This window comes from Tupaia chinensis, unplaced genomic scaffold (assembly GCF_000334495.1).
Source record: "Tupaia chinensis unplaced genomic scaffold, TupChi_1.0 Scaffold000578_2, whole genome shotgun sequence".
In the NCBI taxonomy this organism is placed as follows: domain Eukaryota; kingdom Metazoa; phylum Chordata; class Mammalia; order Scandentia; family Tupaiidae; genus Tupaia; species Tupaia belangeri.
Window position 1 is genome coordinate 7,788,471 of NW_006160094.1, and position 5,465 is coordinate 7,793,935.

Below are 5,465 nucleotides of genomic sequence, written 5' to 3' on the forward strand. Positions count from 1 at the left end.
TAATCTAACAGAAGGAAAGGAAAAGAAATAGTCTGCATTCCTGTATCTAGGAACATGTTCAAAGGGATGGACTTCGTTTTAAAGCAGAGTTCCCAAGTGTTCACACTCATTCACTCAACAAACATATACCGCACACCCACGGTACTTCGGGCGCTATCTAAGACACAGGGCTGCAAGGATGAATAGAACGCTCTCTGCTTTCGACGACCCTGCAGCCTAGGGGACCACAAGACAGACACACAACCGGGTACTGCAGCACACTGCATTGGTGCCGTTAGGGGGAGAGGCTCAGGGTCGGGGGGCACAGCAGAAGAGTGCTCACATCACAGGGAGGGAGCATTCTGATGAAAGACGCAGCTCTGACGGGGCAACTAATCTTTCAGAAGTAATCTCCAAAAACGAAAACAAAAACACCCAAAAGGAACCAGCAGTTAGCATAATGGCTATGTTGCTGGACTCCCATATAGTCGACCACAGTTCGCATCTTGGACCCGGTGGCTTAAACTCATGCCGGGCGCGTATGCATGCAAACCCAAGATCCTGAGAGGAGAATGGAGGAGAAGGGATTGCGGTGTGGCCATCCCCTCTGGGGAGTGATTTCTCACTTTGTGTCTCTATCTTTCTCTGTCTTTCTGGCAAGTGCATGCGCCCAATAAGAAAAAACCTCTCCAAAAAAAAAAAGAAGAAGTGGGAGCCAGGCAGGAGAGGTAAAACGGACAGGCCTGAGAGTGCCTTGTGCAAATCAGTCAAGAACGACTCCCACATTTCCAGCACGGGCCGCTGAGCAAAGGTGACCCAAGCCAGCGAGCTGGAACAGAAGCACTCGTGTTGTGTGTGTGTGTGTGTGCATGCACTGACGTAGGACAGTTCAGAATGCCGGTCACAGGGGCTGCAGGTGCAGAAGTCCTGCCACTGCCCGCCGGCCGTGACGGGCAGAGGGTTTTGTAGCCATCCCTTCTGCCCACAACTGAATTCGACAATAATGAGGATGATGTCTATACCGTCTGCTTGTCAAGAACAGCCCCCGTTTACCGTTCTATGCATTTGCGGGGAGATCCTTGAGACTGGGAGGCAGCCGTACGCATGCTCCTTGATCCACTCACTCCAGGGTCTCTTCCATCAGTATGGACCCACCTTTGATTAATTTTTTTTTTTTTTTGAGAGGTTTCTGCTATAGGGCACGTGTGCTCGTCAGAGAGACAGAGAGAGACAGAGAGAGACAGAAAGTGAGAAATCACTGCCTGGGGTAATGGCCATGCTGCAATCCCTTCTCCTCCTCCATTCTCCTCTCGGGATCCTGGGCACGCACGCACACGCGCCCAGTGTGTTTAAGCCTCCAGGTCGGGAATCGAACTGCGGTTGACTACATGGGAGTCCAGCAACATAGCCATTACACTAACTGCTGGTCCCCACCTTTGATTAATTTACCACCACTAGTAGGACTGCAACTTGGAGGCAGGAGGAAAAGAGCTAAAGGCCAAAATCGAGTCACGGGAAATACAGAGCAGCAGGCCAGGGCGGCGTGGCTAGCAGGCGGCATCAGGTAGCAGCCTTGGCAGGCCTCCGTCTTCCTGGTGTAAGAGTGTTAAACCAGTGTGCCTCAGCTGGCGAGGCGGGGAGATGTGACTCTGAGTGGGAGTGGCGGTGGGTTTAGAGACATTAGACTGAAAAGCTGGCATCAGGCGGTCCGGGCGTCTCTGATGGGAGATCGCCGCTGCTCTGAGCCATTCCCAGGTTTATTCTTCTACAGCACGAAGCAGGTATTTTCTATGATCAACTGTAGCAATGGAGCCTCCTGTCGTCTGGACCTAAACAAGCCTCCCCTGGCCTTCTCGGGCTGCCACACAGCTGCCTTCTGCTTTAAAAATCCTTAGTTTTTGCCTAGACCCGGCTGCTCCCTACCCTGGTGAGCTCTAAAGCTCTCTTCACTCTGAAGTCCTCCAAACCCAGTGCTGGGGGACAGCCACACGTCACAGTGCGTGTTCCTGGTGCCCTCGTCAAACAGCCCAGATAGGTGCGCCATGGATTCACCACCAGTGCAACACTCATAACTGGACTGGACCTCTGCTTTGAAGATTTCCTCTGGGGACGGAGGAGGCGCAGGAAAGGAGTTACTGATGCCCTGAGTTCAGGAGGGGTGGAGAAGCAGGAAGTGAAACCAACCCAATGGTAGCGGGAGTCACCAAGCTGAGTACTTATGAAACCCACTCCTGACAGATGGGCACTAAGCTCCAGAACGATGTGGAAGAGAGCCATGCTTCCTTCCAAAGCGTTTACTCTGAGTACACTAGGGAGCAACAGAACCCCCTTCTGTAAAGTAGAAGTGACATTCTGCTTCTCTCCACATCTGCCCGTGATTTAAGATTAAACCAAATTAACTGGGGACCAGCAGTTCAGCATAACGTCTGTGTCACTGAACTCTCATGTAGCCGACCGCGGTTCAAGTTCCGGACCCGGTGGCTTAAACTCACACTGGGTGCGTGTGCTGCGTGCCCAAGATCCCGAGAGGAGAATGGAGGAGAAGGGATTGAGGCATGGCCATCTCCCCGGGGGGTGATTTCTCGCTTTCTGTCTCTCCCTGTCTTTCTGGCGAGCACATGCACCCTATAGCAAAAACCTCTCCAGTTCCCTAAAGGGAAAAAAAAAAAAAAAAAAAAGAAAATGTGTTCGCAGTTTCATGAAAGAAAGTAGCAACCAAGTTCAAAGAACTGCCGCTTCCACTTAGTTTCTATGCCAACAGGTACCACCCCTCACGTGCTGTGAAGGAGTCCAAGGTGGCCGTCCTTCACCTGCAACGCCGCCGACTAAGGCACTCACTCTAGGGTGCCTCGGACGCAGTAGCTCCTCCTGCTGATATTCGGACCTACACTGCCAATGAACACAACCTGTCACATAAAAACTTGGCCAGCAGTCCAGCGGGAAGTGGAATTAAGGGGGCCAGCAGGCGGCACGGTGGCTAGAGCACTGGACTCACATGGCTGACAGCAGTTCAAGTCCTGGATGTGGCTGCTTGCTTTCTCGCTCTCTCTCTCTCTGGTAAATGTGTGTGCCTTATAGCAATTTAATAATAATAATAGTGACAATAATGGGACCAACAGTTGGCGTAATGGCTGTGTCACTGGACTCCCACGTAGTCGGCCGCGGCTCAAGTCCCAGACCTGGTGGCTTGAAACTCACACCAGGTGTGTATACATGTGTGCCATGGAGAAGGGTCTGCAGTGTGGTTATTCCCTGGGGGGAGATGATTTCTTACTTTTCCTCTCTCTCTGCCCCTCTCTGGCAAGCACACGTGCCCTATGGGGGAAAGTACACTAGCCCACGTTTTGCCACGTGGGCCATGGTTCCCTCGGACAGCTATAGACCACACTGTGTGAGCTACTCACTTCCCAAGACTTGCTGACGACCACACAAAAGGTCCACGTCAAATCCCACCAGACGTACACCTTCATTAACCAGTGCCCCGTCCTTCGGGTGGTACAAACCACCTTCAGCCCCCAGGGTTCAGCCATACTCCCGCGAGCTGCAGGGCGTCTGCTCCGGGCAGTAGGCAAGTGTCAAGTGTCCAGTGTGGGGACCTTGACCTGCAGGGCACTAATGACCAGAGACAACAGAGGTAGGTTGGCTCCTGGGACAATGCGATGGGCACCCACGGTAAAACGACACAAGAGGAACTCCCTGGGGCAGCCTCGCCTTTCCAACCTTGTGAGGCTGGCGGCTGCAGCAGGAAGGTGGCTCTGGAGTGCTCCAGCGCCCAGCGCTCTGTCTCCACTGGCCCGGCATGGCCGCAGTCAGCACTCTGACTCACTCTGAAATCGCCGGGAAGGGATGAGTGGCAGGCTGTTGCTGTTACCGCCCCACTGCTCTCATCCCTGCAGGGCAGAACCAGATCACGTCCCTCCCGGACCCGAAGGTGCCGTTCGTCCCAGCATCCCGGGAAAATCGACACTCATAATCACAGGAACCTAGAGACCAGGAAACCTGGCCGGAAGGTGCGAAGATTCTGACGGCTGAAAAGACAAGGTGTGGATGGACAGGGTACGGGAAGTGAGGAGCCTGAGGAGGGAAGAGGAAAGGGGGTGATGCCAAGTTTCCAGGGCATCTGTGCAGCTCCCGCGGCAGACAACATCCTGCATGCAGAGCAGCTGACTGCTGAGTCAGAAGCGCCGCATTCCTGGGGCGTTGTCTGTGCAGCGCAGCGGGCACAGGGACGGGCTCGTGTTTCTATTCACCGCAATGAAAGGCTGTCCCTGACTCCTGGCTGCTTAGGAGAGAGCACTCAATCTTCGCTCTGAGAACAGGTGGGGGGAGGGGTGGGAGACTAGAAAGGAGAATTATCTTTAAAAATAGAAAAGAGAGAGAGAAACAAAACCACCAAATAAGAATTACACTTCAGGAGAAGGGCCCAGAGCCATGCTCAGTGGCGTTTTCTCACCAGCCACTGCGCCGCGAATTTACGGAATCCATTACGATGCCCTTTGCCCTAGCCCATCTGCTCAGACCTTGGAAGTAGGTGTTTAGGAATGCTTGTTTTGGAATGCCATTAGGAGGAAACTTAGTTGAAAAATGTGTTTTGGGTTACTGAGTTTCCCTTATGTTTTGCGAGAGCCGAAACGGCCCGAGTGCCCCGGGTTCTCGATGTGCCTTTCTGCAGCACAGCAGCCTAGGTGACTGTCCTCTGAGGACGGGGAGGCAGAGGCCATCTCCCCAGAGGGCGGGAACTGACACATCAAAGATGTCTGGGACTGAGACTCCTGGCTGCCTCTCAGCAGTTTCTCCCACGGCTCCAAGAGGAACTTCTCGGGTACCTAAAAAGCATGCTCAAAATAGCATGAGAACAGTCTTCCTCACGTGTTCTTTTCTTTCTCTTCAAAAGATATTTTAAATTGCCAGAGGACACGTGCATTTGCCAGAGAGAAAGAGAGGGAGAAAGAGAAGGCACTTCCTTGCTGGGGTGGGGTCATGCCACAGTCTCTCTACTTCCATTTCTCCGTCCTGTCAAATTTGGGGGTGTGTACACACATACCTGGCATGTTTTTCAAACTGTTGGGGCTGGGATGTGACCACATGGTCGGTCATGTGGAATTTGGTTCCTTTTTACTACTAGGTCACATGGGTGGCCCCCTTCAAATATTTTATTGTAAAATCATATACCATAAAATTTCTCATCCTAACCAGTATTAAGTCTGGAGTGCCCTCGCCACTACCCATCCCTGTGGCTCTTTTCATCTTTTAAGAGCAAAACTCTATGCCCATTAAACAAGAACTCCCGACTCCTCCTCCCGCCAGCCCCTGGCAATCAGCACCCCACTGTCTGTCTATAATTTTCACTGCTCTACGTATCTCAGGTAAGTAGAATCAGGTAGCGCTTGCCTCCATGACTGGCTTATTTCGATCAGCACAATGTCCTAGAGGCTCACTCACATAAGGTGCAGAGCCCCCCCCCCCCCCCCCCCCCCGACACCGCC